The sequence below is a fragment of the Sylvia atricapilla genome, chromosome 3 (genome assembly GCF_009819655.1).
Source record: "Sylvia atricapilla isolate bSylAtr1 chromosome 3, bSylAtr1.pri, whole genome shotgun sequence".
NCBI lineage: Eukaryota > Metazoa > Chordata > Aves > Passeriformes > Sylviidae > Sylvia > Sylvia atricapilla.
Window position 1 is genome coordinate 7260502 of NC_089142.1, and position 16227 is coordinate 7276728.

At 39.2% G+C, this 16227-nt stretch overlaps 1 protein-coding gene across 1 annotated transcript in view; it reads right to left on the reverse strand.

Annotated features, from left to right (window-relative positions):
- KLHL29 (kelch like family member 29) overlaps positions 1-16227 on the reverse strand; it is a 238396-nt gene that overhangs the window by 84225 nt on the left and 137944 nt on the right.

The window sequence follows — 16227 nt, forward strand, 5'->3', positions numbered from 1 at the left end:
ACAGGCTTGAGCTTACAGCTCATCCCTCTGGGAATGACTTCCAGAATTCCCAACAGAGCACAGGGGTAAGCCTGCACTAGGACCTGTAACAACAAAGGCCTCATGACACAGTACAGCACAGTTTGGACCCATTATTTTCAGTCTCCTTGAACTCAATTGTGCTAAGTCACCCTCCTGGCACCTAAAGCCAAGAACCACACATGGCCCCAAGCACTGGCCATGATGGGTTGGGTGGGAACTCCACTAATAAACCTGAAATGCATTTTTTTCATGGAACTTTAAAAAAATGAGGGTTTGCATGAATAGCAGCAACCCAACAAAACATTTTTAAGCAGAATTGAACTAAGTTTCTTTTATAGAAACATTATGCATCCATCAACACACACATGGAAGGCACTGACGCTACTGTGGGAAGAATCAAAATGGCATTAAACAGGATTACATCTCAAATTGCTTTTTGTGCCTCAAAAGCCAGCAGAGAAGAACAGTGTCCTGAACATGCCTATTCATTTCTACTAGACTTGAAAGCAACACACCTTTTGCTCTTTTATCAACTTCACATGTATTTTGTACACCCGTTTTCAAGTTTGTAATTTCACATATACACTAGACATGCACTGGCAATATGTGGTGTTATGTATAGTGTTAACTCTGTCTCATTTTCCAGTATTAATGATATCCCATGTGGATCAATGTTTGTAATGAGAAGAATCACAGCGGTTCTTGAGTGATTGAAAAATAATGGCATTATCTTTTTTTTTTTTTTTTTTTTTGTTAATGAGAAGGGGGCTATTCTTGGGAAAATCTGGGAAAAAATAAGGAAAACATCTGAGTAGATTGTCTTTTCCCAAGGCTGTGAGAAGCTGGAGAGATCTTTGATGTGTCAGCTTTGACAGTTGTTTCAGTCCACCTCTGTTAGCACTGCAGCAGACGGCTGAAAGCGACTGCTTTCCTCACCAGTCCCTCAGGTAGAGGACAGGAGAGCACTCTTCAAAATACTGCTTATTAAAATCAAATTGTAAGAAACACACTTGCATTTTTTTTTTTTCAGAAGATACATATTTTGGTCTGAAATTTATCAAAACCACATTTAGCTGAGTTAAAGGCACTTGTCCTTAATTTTGGTCTCTAGGCTCCTTCTGCAGACAGAGACAGGCTGCTCCAGTGGGGGAGTCTTCTCGCCTCCTTGGACATCTGTTTCAGCACATCTGGGTTTCCCACAGGATTGTCCATCTATCCCTACTAAGTACAAAGGAAGGGGAGCTGATGAGCTTTGATTACCTGTCCACATTTTTCAATTCCTTTGATCCAGCCGATGCTCATCTACCGAAAGGCAGAGATTGTGGAGGGCTGTTCCCATTGCTCCCAGTGGCCAGGGAGCACCCAGACAGGAGCTAATGGCACGAAGGACACCATGCACATGCTGGGAGCTGATTAGGACAAAAAGAGGTCTCCTGGCCTGGGGAAAATCAGCAGGTGACTTTTCACTACTTGAGAAGTCACTGTGAGAAACTGAAGAGGCTTCTGAAGCCATCAACACCCTGAAAGCTCTAAAAGAAGAATGTGAACTGAATGCAAAGAGGGAAATGGGATTCAAACAGAATGAGGAGGTAATTTAAGGTTTATTTTAGACAACCAAGCTGTTGAACTGGTTATAACTGAGGTGGAAAGCTCTAATCACCCAAAAGCTGGATGACTACTTTTGAATGGTGCTTACACAAAAGCAAACCTACATGGGTACTGTTTGGTTCCTAGTCTATTCTAGTGTAACTTTCATCACAAAATTGCCATTCAGGGCCTAGGAATATTTGTCATCCAAGATCACATTGGAGAAATAGACTAATAATTCATATATCCATAGAGACCGAGGAACTGCAGTAGCATTTCAAGGAGAGGTGAGAGCTAGGTATGCATAGAAAGCCATTTATTTCTCTAAAAGCATTCAGGAATGGTTGTCTTTAATCTGAGCTACTTCTGCCAAAAAATAGTAATCTGAATGAGCACTGAATGAAAGGCAACTTTTAAGACTTTGATCTCCTTACATGTTTGTGCCACCCCACTCCCTGATGGCTTTCCTATCCCCTGACACATGCTACTTGCTGATTTTCTTCTACTCATCCCTGTCACAGCTGGGCTGTGATCCTCAGTGTGCTGCTATCCCAGAGCTGCAGATCACGCTGGCACCACAGCCCTTCCTGTGACATTCAGGACAAGTAGAATTCCTTTAAGATGAAAGAAGGTAGATTTAAATTTGGTATTAGTAAAAAAAATATTTACTGTGAAGGTTGGTGAAGTTGGTAAAATTATTTACTGGCACAGGTTGCCCAGTGAGGTTGTTGATACCCAGTCCTGGAAGTGTTCAGGGCCAGTTTGAATGGGGCTTTGAGCAACCTGGTCTAGTGGAAGGTGTGGTGGAAGTGGAAGGTGGCCTGGGTGGAAGGTTGTGGCGGAAGGTTGGAAGGGGCAGGAGGTTGTGGAAGGAGATGATTTTTAACGTCTCTTCCAACCCAAACCATTCTATGATTTTGTGATTTCCAGGACAGGCACAGGGCAACTTCTGCCACCTGATTTGAAGGTGAGGTTGACAAATGACCTGCTCACTCTGGCTCTGAAAGTCCAAATGCATTCTCCACATTTATGATCAGCAAAGCAAGTGCTTCTGTTTGCCTCAGAAACCACCATACATCATTTGGAACACAAAGGAGCCCCAGCCAGCCTGGGACTTAGCACTCCAGCTTTACCCTGCAACCCAAAGCTCCCTGACAATGAAATCCTTCTCTGCTGCTCTGCCAGGATGTAATTTTCCCTTCCACCCAGCAACTGGCATGAAGGCATTTGAAATCCCACTGTAAACCTGACAGGTGCCCAAAGCCTTTCAAGGCCAGCAGAAAGAAAAGACAGAGAGGGACTGAAAGAAAGACAGAAACAGTATGCAAGGATAGCGAAACTACACTGAATTAGAGTTAATTAAACCCAAGCTTTGACAATGTTTAAATAACAGGATTCTACACCTAGCCCTGGAATGCCTCTATGAGCTGTCATTCAATTTAAAAGAGCACAATAGCTAAATGTCAGTCTCCAGGCAGATCTTTTGCATCTTTCTGATACTGTATTAAAAAGTTATTATAAAGCAGAAGTTCAGGATATTTTTTTTCAGAGTTTGATAATAGCCTTCTCAAAGTTCCTATGGCAAACTTCCTATGGCAAACTTCCCACGGCAAACTCCAATACAGCATTTCTTTCCATGAAGCCAGAAGGAGTTATCCTGGATAGCTCTAGGAAACCAAAAACCAAAATCTCAAAATCTCCTCAGCTAAGTTTCAGTCTAATCTGAATGTAATAAGAGGAGAGCATTTTCCTAGCAAGACAAATCATCTAATAGTAAAATGCTTCTACAATAAAATCAGTTTATAAAAAAGATCTGAATCATCCTCCATTTGTAAAGCATTTGATCAAAACTTAATGAATATTGTATTGCATGTTTTTAAAGAATAGTGCTAATACTCATTCAGGCTTTCATTTTCGACCTGCTTTAAGAAGGATGGCATTAATTTTCCCATATCCTATTCAGTGATGGTTCCGGATTTCTTTTTAACTGCTAGTTTCCAAAACTGTTTTCTCAGCTTGAATTTATTTGAATTAGCATTTCTAATTGAAATTGAAACAAACAGAAATTAAGTACCATATTTTAATATAAATGTCGACAAGGAAATATTTCATATTTTAAGCTACTTTCTCGAAAATTGTGTATCTTCAGTGAAATTGGGCCATTATTTCTTCAGCTATTAAACATCTGAAATTACTCTCTATTCACACTTGGTTTTAGTAATTAATCTCATATAACTCACAAGAACTCAAAAGCAGAAACGTAAAATTATCAAAATTCTCAAATCAGTGCACAGGAGCTATATGGAAGAAAAATATTTAGTCTCTCAATAATGATCTTAGTATAGTAAGAACAGCACTATGTGGTCCTGAGGACAAATTTGACATGCGTATTTGAAAATGTTTTTGATGCAATAATTAAAGTCACAGAGGTAATCCATGGGAAAGGTAGCAGTTTAGAAGAGATGGCAATTTAGAAGTTCCTGACTCTTGAAAAGCAGAAAAGAACATTATTTTGCACTACTCAGCTGGAAATATCACGTTGGTGGTGCCCTCCAGATATGAAACAGAGAATGGCAGCTGAGCTTCAAGTGATCTTGGTATAGATAAAAGAAACAGGATACCTGAGTTCAGCCAGGATGAGCAGAAATGTCATTGCCAAGGAGAAGATTCAGGCTGCCTGAGGACTCAGGTGCACACATGCTCTAGTGTAACATAGAAAGTGTATGCATCAGCACTGCCTGAGAATGGAGCATCCAAAAACTCACTGGCGATTTTTGTTTTTGAGGCTGCAGCTCTCTGACACCAACCCTTCTGCTCTCAAGTCCCAAGTCCCTGCCCAAACCAAATCAGTATGGCGTGACTCTGTCCCAGGGCCAGGGGAGCAAAGTCAGGGGCAAACCTTCTCTAAACACAATGAATGATTGATTTCTGGCTGAATACTGGAACCTGCATTCAAAGACAGGACAGGCTGAAAGTAGACTTCTGCAAGGGTTGTTTTTAAAATTATTAAAATACTAGCAGAAATTAGTCAAATGAGGTGGATCTGCAGATTGTCTGATGGTAATACAGGCTGAATCTCACCCTTCTAGGATGAATTTAAGTGTGTGGATAACCCTCCCTTCCTTTTGGAGGCTATCAAATGTTAAATAAATGATGGGCTGAAATAGAGAGCGTACTTTGTGGGAGAGTGCAACACTGAACTCTTAGCAGTCCTCCGTCTCCTGCATACCTGAAAGAATTTCAGTGTTGTACTATAATATGATGGGGTCACTGACACACAACATTATTCCCACTGTGAACCACGGAGCTGAGCAAAAGGTGCTAGGAAATCAAATACTGTAATACAGGATAAGTGACATTTCTAAAGACAACAAATACCTCTTTCTTTCAATCTGGTGGGAGCAGAAGCAGAAAGGGACAACACACTGGGAAAAATACAGGAAATGAGAAAAGCCTGGGCTATTAATAGTTTCAGTACAAATTAAAACAGCACAGAGAGAAATTTTTTTTCCCCTCTGTTGGGCTCTACTGCCCTACTAAAAATCTCATCCCTTTAAGCAGTAACCTTCACGGATCCTAACACGGGTCTAGATTTGCTTGTGTGCCTCTCCCTTGCTGCGAAATCTGTCCTTCCTAATTACTTCTAGAGCAGTGACAAAAACCTTGTTGATCCGACCAGACAAATTCTGGCAAGTAACACATCAGAAGTGTAACTATGAACATGCCGACTGCTGAGAGACAGAGATGATAACAGCACTGTTGATAACAATAAAAGGGACATAGGGAAGGATGAGAACTTAATTTTTGGCCATGTTCCATTTAAAACAACTACAAAAGACATCGAAAAGAGATGTCAGAGGCAGAGACTCTGACAAGACATCTAAGAGGAGATGTCAAAGAGGTAAGGGGCTGCTTACAGAGATTTCAGTACCCAGCTGAAGCAATACAATCTTCCTTCTGGACTGTCTCCCCAGAGATTGAATAGAGGTATAACGATAAGGAGGTGTTTTTTTTTTTTTTTTTTTTTTTTTTTTTTTTTTAATTGAGGAGGCAGGACAGCTCAAAAGTATCTTGACAAGATATATTTTTCTTGCAAACCCTCATGTTAGGAAGTGTGCTGCCATCAGAAGCAAGTACTCTTTTCCCTTTTCTCGAGGGAAAATATGCAGCGGTTCTGTGGTTTATTTTGGGCAGATGCACTACTGGAAATGCTTCAGTGCTTTATTATTTATGCTTTAAATAAAAAAGATAAATTTCCATCTCTTTACATCTTAGAACATTGGATCAGTTGTGCTTGGTCTATTCTCTGCAGTCTGTTACAGCATTGTAAGACACATGCTCAAATACAGGTCCTTAGAATCATAGCCTAGATCTCCTTTCTCCCTGCTTCTTCCCCATACATTGGCATTGTGGCTGTTGTAAGTCAAATACTGTCAGCATTTCAGATGACTCTCCACTTTAATTTATTGATATCATGTCTCTTCTGTTTAAAAACAAATGCATGAATACCACCATCCTCTTTGAAGGGACTTGCTGCTCTTCCATGTCACCATATGGCTATCAATTTTTTAATTTCTCCCCTGCTTCTATCAGTCTTAACCCATCTGCAATAATTCTGAGATTTTAATATTTATTGATGAAGAGAGTGAGACTAGTGCATAGATATGAGGGAAGAGCATTGAAGAGGCTGTTTGTGAACCTCACTGTACTACAAGAAGCCTTCATCAGCAAGAGACTCAGGAAGGGCTTGACTGTAACAGAGACTGAGTCCCAGGCCTATCAGTGATTTTGGGGTATGCTTCTCAGAGTTAAGATAATTTGTAGTGCCTTCTATCTTTCTGAATATTTGACTAATACCTTTTGGGAAAATTAAGAATATTTCTTTCCTCTATTTGTTCTGGAGTGTCTGCTTCTAGATTTGCTCTGGAGATTAGTCTGTTCCCAGGATGAAGCCAATGCCTTCAAAAAGTGCAGATTAAGCCCTTCCCAGCACAGGAGGTGATGACATAACCTCACGCCAGTGCCTGGGTGCAGATCAGTATCAGGAACAGTGCCAGTGTCAAGAAAAGTAAACGTACATCCCAGAGGATGAGCAGTAAGTGATACAAAGCTACCTCCTACACATGGCTACATTCTGGGGAACCTCCCTTCCAGTACAGAGACTTTGTGTGTCCTTCAGATACCTCAGGAAGGAACAACTTCTTTTCCTATCTCTAGAAGAGTCTTTAACTATACTTTCAGTTTCAGTTTGTCCTATCATTCTTCTACTGTCTTGATCCTTTCCAAGCAAAATGTTGATGCCTTCTGGACTCCTCTGCAATGACAGTTTAAACAGGAAGAAAAAGGTCCTTAGAAAGTCCAAGGAAAGTACTGCTGCTCTGTGCTCTCCACTTGGTACAGTGAGGAAACCCTGTGATGCCCACTTAACTTCTCTAACAGAGTTTTCCATATAGTATAAAAGTACAATGTACAGCACATAATTTTTACAAGAAAACAGTTTTTATTTTCAAACACCATTTAAAAATTAAAAATGCGCACCCATTTATCAGAGATTCTGTTACCAACCATAGGAATGTGCAGCACACTGGGGAGCACCACACCACAAAGAACATTTTTTGTGTTTTTTCTTTTCAGTAATTCTCCAGTTGCAACATAGAATTCAGCATTTCAGAAAATGCAAATGCTGCTGAATTAGTGGTTCTGTGGCACTGAAACACCCCCTGAGCAGTATAACAGAGACAGCCCCCCACACAGACATTTTCAGTAACTATGTTTTACTGTAAAGGAGTTATAAAAGACGCACTGCTTGGATTCTAGTCTTTGCTAATAATATCCAATATATATGAAGAGAATGAAACGTTTAAACTCAGGAATGGGGGATTAAAGGATATCCATGATGAATGAGCTGTAGAGCTGAAGAGAATTTGTTGTACATCCTGACCAATATAGCAGTGAAAGTAATCAATCCATTACCTCTCTACTGAGAGAAATGGAGGAGAGATAAGAGGATAATGAATGCCAGGCACAATACTGATAAGAAAGACACTTAAAATGACCAGCCAGAATATATTCCATAGTTAATAGTGCTGACAAAAACAGTGACAAAGTAATAATTTATTCATGGAATAAGAGCCATTCCTGTGAAAATCAAGGTAGCATTTTAAATTAAGGCAACTATTGAAATCAGAGTAGCCTTATTAACCAGCAGCCATAAATGAAGTATTGTAGAAAAGAATACTTTTAAGGGCTTATTTTGCCATTAACACATGGGCTAAATTGCAAAATCCTGTTACTTACAAATGCAGATTTTTTTTCTCTGCCAAACCCTTCTGGCTTTTTCCTTAACCCTTTTTTTTAATGTAATAAAAATTCATATGAAGCTCTGCATATTCACATGCAGCTTGAATGGCTAATGCTTTTGCCCATGCTGACATGCCCTCATCCCAGAATCTTCTGAGAGGCTGACCTAGATTTTTAGTCCTAATAATAACACTGAGTATTTCCAGGACTAAATTTAAATATATTTGATGATTTAAAATGTAATGCTTAATTAAGAAGCCACACCTATCCAAAAACTATCAGTTTTTCTGTCTCTGTGCCTGAAGATTGTGCAGTAGGAACATACTGTGCAACATGAAGTGTGGGAGATATATAAGGAACAGCAGTGACTGTGTTGAATGACATAAAATCTGCGTCTGCTTCAAATGGCTGAGGTTATGACTAAGAACCAGGCTGTTCCATCCTGAATTTCTTTTCAGATTTCGTTACAGCATTTCCTAAATGTCTATACTATTCCTAAGAATACTTTTGGTAATTATCTATTTGGAAACTGAACCTGTGGCCAAGTATCCCGATTTTCCTGGTACACAAACCAGGTTTGTGGGTGGTACACAAATCACATAACCTTCTGACCTAAAAGGCTGTTATTAAACCTCGAAAATTTGATTTTTAACAAAAGTATCTTTGAATTATTTCAAGAACCTCTTTCTCATATTTCAGTTGTGGTGCCAGACAGAGATGGGTTTAGAGGGTTTATCACTTCCCACAGACAGTAATTTTCTCTCTCTATGTCCATAACAGATACACAGCTGTACTGCCAGATTTTTTGTCTCATCTTAGATAAAACTAAAACATAACTTCCAGGGACTTAACAACATTTTTAGAATTCTATTTTTATATAAAAGCAATTTTATGTATCCATTATAGATACGAAATAATCTATGCTAATAAATGTGCTCCTTACAAATCCTGTCCAGGCAATTACGTTTTCCTACTTCTTTCTAATAACAGTGGTGGAAAGATATTGTAAGCCTAAAGTATTACTTAATCAGGTCCTTGACTGGAAAGTCTTTCAGGAAGAAAACAGTCACTAAATTAGGTAAAGGCTTCTTTGGTGGGCAGCACTGAAATGCTTAGAGGACAGGGAAAATAGTCTTTAATGTACATACACAGTATCTCCTGTTGCAGCAGAGCTCACAGAGCTGCAAGACACAGCAAACAGGCTTTAGATCCCCCAGCCGACTGTATTAACCCCCAGCCACTGAAAGCAAAAAGAGGACTCACTCGCTACTCTGAGCACAAAACAGACTTTTATTCAATTCCATCTGAGCTCATGCAGAGATAGTGACAGTTTTCTCAAAAGGGAACACAACTCGCCTTCTCAGCTCCTCAGTGTCGGTAAAGAGCTGCTCTAATCGCCTTAGAGTGGCTCAAAATAACTGGGCAAATGCTGCTAAAAACCTGCTGAAGTAACCCCTGTTTTATGCTGAAACTCTGCTACTTTTGTCGTGCTCTGTTCAGGGTTTTCCACACAGAATTCTGCCATGTTCCCATGGGTAGGTGGGGAATTTTGCGAGACCTGGTAATTCTCTTAGGGGCCCAATACCCTGGCTGATCACTGACCCCTATGGCAACAGAGCCTTCAAAAACCTGAATATTTCATCCATTAATACCCTCAACTAGGGATTCAGAAAGCAACTGATAGACCTTTTCCACTTTCTCTCCCACACTCCTCTTTTCTCCCTCCTACCAGCATTGTTTCCTTCCTTTCCCTAATTTTTAAAAGAATCTTGTATAAATGTTGTAGCTTTTATCCTTTCTTGTAGTGGCAGAAGTTGGAAATAGCGGATTTTCATGGATTCCAAGGGGAATTCCATCAGTTTTCCCTGTGCTGCAGGAATATTCCCCACTGTTTCTGAAGATGCAACCCTTCACCACGACTGCTGTAAGGGAATTCTGTCAGGAGCACAGGGAAACCATCCTCCCAATCTAGAGACTTGGAGTAAATCATCTCTGTGAGGATTATTTCAATTTATGAGAAATGAAATCGCATCTCAAAATGAACGTGGCCTTTTCTTTACTTTGAAGCTAAGTTTTGATATGATTTGGAAGTATGTTTAAAACACTCAGTGCTCATCAACACCAATTCAGTGACAATGGTTTCCAGCTTACAAAGCAAGACACAGAATATGAGGAAGAAATTAAATGAATAAAATTAAAATGTCAGCAGAGAAAGTAACTAATCTCCATCAAGTCTCTTATGTAATCCAGACCATTTCGCTGCTGTTATTATTCAAAACCCTTAGGGAACCAGGGATCTAGGTCATCTACAGGATAAAGAATGTACTATCCAGGAATCAATATTCACAGTAGTAAATTAAATTATAGTCCTCTCCATGCAAAGAGTTTTATTATTACAAGGAGTGTTGACAATTTAAACTCAACAGGAAAAAAAAAAACCCTAAGCCATCAGACAACTTTTTCACTGTGGCATCTCCTTATATACCATGCTGTCATTTAAACTGTCAATAATTCTTTAACTTTCTGTGAAATAGGATACTGCACTTTGCCAGTGAGCATATGGCTACTATAATGACAGGCTTAGATAAGCCACTGACAAAGTTATGTTGCCATTAGCACTAAAGCAACATCAGCACCATGGACGGGGCATCTAAGACATCCTACAACATGCAATTGCCATTTGCAATGGGAATTTTAACCACAGCGGTGTGATTACAGAATTTCCAATGCCCAAAATACAATAGAGAAGTTGATTTACAGGAATGCTGGTAAACCAGGCCTTGCAGCTTTAGGAGCTATCATTAACTGCTATGTCTCGGTGTAGTCTCCTACTGTTTCTTCTATGTTTCAGGGGTCAGATTGTATTTACCTATGACCAGCACACCAATTTCAGAGACTGCCCAGATGCAAAAAGTCAAGTATTATAATAGTTTTCAACCTAATTGAAGTTGATAGCATATGATTTGGAACTGAAGGCAATTGTGTAACGTGTATCTAAGCAGTCACATTTCTGTTTTTAAACCTCCATAGAAAAGCTTCTCATTTCATGGTACATTATGAATCTCATTCACTGCATTAACTGATGAGGAAGGCAGACTGGTTTGATTGATTGCTTAAACTGGCAGAGCTCAACTCATCTTAACTGCACACTCCAGGGCACTTGTGTGCTGCTCTGCGCTGCACCCGGGGCTGGCACAAGACCTGCAGCCTCCTTTGGGCCAAACCAAAGCACAGAATACAGAGCTTCCACCTTCCCTCCCTAACATCATGCTGTTTCCTTGTCTACCAATGGCCACAAAGTTTTTTTTTTACTCAATTTCTCTTTGTAATCTGGTGAGAAAAAACGAAACATGTAGATAAAGGAGAAATATTGCTAAAGAAATGCAGCACTATTCATTTATAAGAATCTGCTGATTCCCTTTCTCAAATGTATATAATCCCACACAAAAGCCTCTATTAAGCCACATAACAATGCTACTTTGGGGAAACTTCAGAAACCTGAAATTCAGAGAACTGTGAAAATACAGTGTTAAGATCAGACTTAAGGAAGGAGAGAAAGAATCGCTTCATTTTTAGCTCAGCAGTCATGCGAGGTTCCAATACATCCAAGCGCCAAAGTCACAGTTTGCTGGTTTATTACTGAACACCCGAGGCTCAGCTTGCACTGAAAATTAGGAAGGTTTTCCCTAATTGTTTCCCGAGTGTACGGATGACAACACGTAACTACAATTAATATATTCTTCTACTTAACTTGGGAGGTGGAAGACATTACTATGAACCACTGCTTCTCTTGCCAAATGAACCAGCAGATGCAGCAGGCCCAAGAGATGCTGAACCTTCTGATCCCAAAGACAGCCAAGTTGTCACGATACTTCAGCAGCATCAGCTGCCTTTGAAGGAACACGGAAGCACCAAGCACTGCATATCAACATGTGAAATGGGCTTTCACATGCCACTCCAGCCAAAAGCATTTGGGAAATAAACACATGCCTGTCCTTCCAAATGTGTGTTATCATCTCACTCTTGTTTCTGTACTGCTCCTCCACCATTCCCTGAAACTGCAGGACCCACTACACCTGTCAGAACAAAGAGCTTCTATCAAGTGCCTCTGCTGATCATAATTAAAGTGGCCCAACAGAAATATTTAGAAAGATGGAGAAAGGAGGGAGCAGATGGATGGAAGTAGGAGCAGGAGGTTCACTTCTGGCTGCTTCTCCTCAGCAGTCAGATTATTGCAGCCATAACGATGGCCTTTCTTTCCAGATCTGATGCTAGCCAGATGATTAAATACCCCTTTTGGCTGCTGCAATCTCCTGGTGACTGAGATCTCCCCTGTTATAGATGAACTATTCCTTAATCATAGTGGAAAAAATCTCCAAAGATGCTGCCTTCTGTAGCACTCTGCTTTCACCTATTTGCTGAGAGCAACACGCACACAAAAAAAGTAGAAGTAAAAAGCTCTTGCACATTAACCTACCTGGCCCATGAAACACATGTTTAAAACACCATTATAAAGGACCATTATTATGTTTGAACAAGCAGCACAATGTATTGCCAGAAGACAACCGATGGAAAAAGCTGACAAGCAGCCAGAGCTGTCCAGAATCCAAATCCTACTCCTGTTTTATACTCTCTTTATCAAACCCAAATCACACTCCCTCCAGCTCTCTGCCTCCCTGCCTCTACACACATGGAGTTAACAAAAAAATTCTTGTAGCTGTTAATGAAAGCTTATAGCCTGCAATATACTGTTGAGCTGCCCTGATTCTATCTAATACACATTTTATTATTTCAGGATTAATAACATGAACAACTGACAACACTACAATATACTTACAAGGAACCTTAATTTGAAGATTGCAAAGGATATTACAAAAGACTGAATAAGTATTAATATGTCTTTGTCCCTGGCCAGCAGAGAACACGGATACACACACAAACAAAATTCATTTGGGATCTGAACAAAGAATCCTCGGCTCTGAGGGAGCACGGTGTCCATAATCCTACTCACATGCCTAACTTTAATTATGCATTAAATACACCTCTGCCCCATTGCTGAGGTCAGCATGCCAGGCAGGAGCTAAGCAAGACTAAAGTCAGTCTGGGGTGGCTACGGTGGGTTGTGCCCCACAGCAGCAATCCTGTACTCTACAGCACCTGCCAGGCTCACCTTTCCTGCAGTGACCCTGGTTTACATGTCTCTTGTATATTTTATGGATTATACAGTTAAAACCAAGGTTAGACTATGGCTTTACAGTCAAGAGTTAAATGTATGGCATTCATTTGTTCTTCTGTTCTTTAGGTTTTATCAGAAAGGTCTGATTACTTATCAGCGCTGATGCCATGTGAATTACATCAAGATGAAGAATTTACATGAAAATAAGTCATCAGCACTTTGTGCTGAGTACCATATGACTTCACTGAAAATTATAACCTTTCTATATAATTTAAAATTTCTCCTTGAAAATCTCTTTACAGTATTCTATAGGACGGATGAAAACGTTTCCCTTTCCTCTTACTCCCCCACCACAAAAACACAAAAAAGGATGTTATTCTCTTTTAAACTAGGTAATCAGATAAGTTTACAAAAGCACATATACTTTTAAAAGAAACTCATAATTCTTATAATCCAATTGGACTGCAATAATATATCACTTTATAGGCCTTATCTGTATGATCTTATACATTAGTTTAAATGTGCAAATACTTGCAAGCTAAAATGACCATTTTGAGCACACAAATTGCAACATATTAGTAGAAACATAGATCATAATACGGCTGAACTGCAATTTCCTTTTTTATGTGTAGAAGAGAAATGGAACTTATGTTCAGAATTTGAGTGAAATGATCCAATACTGAATTGTACATGTGCATACAAATATACAGTTTCATTATTTTTACACTGAATTTCTTCATCTTTAACAGCATTTGTATGAGACTGAAACCCAGGTAATTTCTGAATATTTGGAAACAGTCTCCGAGGATGATGAGACTCAAACATGTGTTTAATTGTGCGCTTTGCAGCCCACTTTAAGTGAGCATTTCAAGTTATTGTCACCAGCAGATCTCCCATTTCCAAAGGAAGGCAGTCCCATAAAGCATAGACTCCATGCCCACTGGCTGCTCTGTGGACACATTAAATATCTGCATAAATCATTGCAGGATTAAGGTCCAAGTCAGTTTGGAGTTCAATTAACTGACTGAAAGCTTTCATTTCTGCAATACACTAACGGTCAGCTCATTTAAAACAAACCCCAAATCAGACAAACAACAGCTGGAAAAAAATTCAGCTGGTCTAAACCTGTTGTACCACAGTACGATAACTCTAAAATGGCCACAGGGAACATGGCACATTTGAAAATGCATCACCATAAAGCAAGCAAGCGCCCACTCCACAGGCCAAAGCCCTGAAGGGAGGTAGTTTTTTTCCTGAAACAATTATAAATAACTTAAGAAAAAAACAGATTTTATATGAAAATGCCTCCTACACAGCCATCCCCACAACACTGCTAATGTGCTGCTGCTGTACTGCTTTCTGTGAATGGTTATAATTTCATCTCGGCATACCCGCTGAGTTCAGTCATTTACCTCAATTAATTTAAATGTGGTTACAAGTAAATGTTTGAAAAATATAGGTAAAATGCTACTGTATTTTGTTTTTTAGTTTTATACTTTAATTTTGCCTTTATGCATGTCTTCCTGTTCTTCCCTCAGAGACACACATCTTCCTCTCCCCAATTTTCTATGAGACTTGTCATTCTATTACTCTTAGTCTGGACTTGGGACATAATAGGGCAAATTTGACAAAAACCTGTGCAGAAAATGAACACTCATTCATTTATTAGTGAGTCTCACAGGGCATTATTAAACTTGTAATAAAAAAGTTATTGAAAAGAAGAGAAAAAAACCTACTGAATTAGGAACACAGATGCTGGTGGTGTCTTCAGCTTTTTCACTAATTCCCCACAGGTTGTTAATGGAGAGCATTGCTCTGAGCCACAGGTAATCAAGGAGTTAACACTTAAGGTTGACAGGGAGAAATTATGATCCCACTGTACAACATTACTTGCTCAGTATTGCTGCCAAGGGGCAGCAAAGGTTGAGGGACCAGTGCACCAGTCTTACTGCATAATTATAATATTACTTTTCAACCCATTTCTGGGAAATCCTGAGGCTCCACACAAGGTGTAGGTGTAGCAATCTGGAGATAAGCATCCCTGACTTTGGGAGTCTCATTTCCCTAGCCTAGGAGTGATTACACAGTGTAATTGGAGATGGTTACTGGAGGTGTGTGGATCTCCGGTAAATTCCTGGTGTAGTACTTTGCATCCTGCATTTTCAATTTACAGGGTGAGTATGTGAAATACCGAGACTGGGTATCTTGGGAGATTTTATCAATATAAATAAACAAAATACAGTTTGGAAAGCAAGTTTGAAAATAGTTTTCATATTCAATAATAAATTACTTTTTAAATATTCATGCATTTTATGATTAATGCTATTAGCTATTAATTAGCTAAATAAATACGATTAACCGTGTGAATTTCTCAACCTTCCCATCAGTTGCTAAGATAAACAGTTACGCAGTGAATGTTTTATTACGTACATAAAAACGTCTCATGTTATAATGCATAAGTACATATTGATGCTACATTTCTTCGCTGTGATATATGCATTAAGTCCCAGGCCACTTTGAAAAGAAACTACAGATCTTAATAATTTATGTTCCAAGTTTTAGCCAGGATTATCAATGGTAGATTTTGAGCTTTTTCTTTTAGTAACATAATATATCATAGTAAAAATGCACAGACAAGCGATGTGTCAGTTTGATTTTTTCCACCTGATTCAGCAACCCAAAATTCAGACACAGCAGTTTAAGCGGAGTTGCACACTGAAGAATTTAACTCTAAGCATTTAATCTGTACTTTCCATAAATTTCTGCTGCTTGTGCTATTATAATGATGTTACCAGAGGAAGTTTATTTATATCACAGATTTTCAGCATCAGCACATTCAGAATACAACAGCAATCATTCATTCAATAGCTAACAGCAATGTAATAATATCATCACTAACACTCTAAATATCAAAAGAACATTTAGAGAAAAGACAAGGGAAAATAAAGTCACTTTGAACAATCAGTAACACAAGATTCACTAAACCCAAAATGTATGTTTTAAATACATGTACAGTGAAGCCAGCCTGGAAATAAATAGCAATTATGCACAGCTATTTTGGAGCAACAGGTTGCATATAATTAAACAATAATAAAATAAGGGGATCTTTATGGGCCCATTAATAGGAACATGCACTCTAGAAA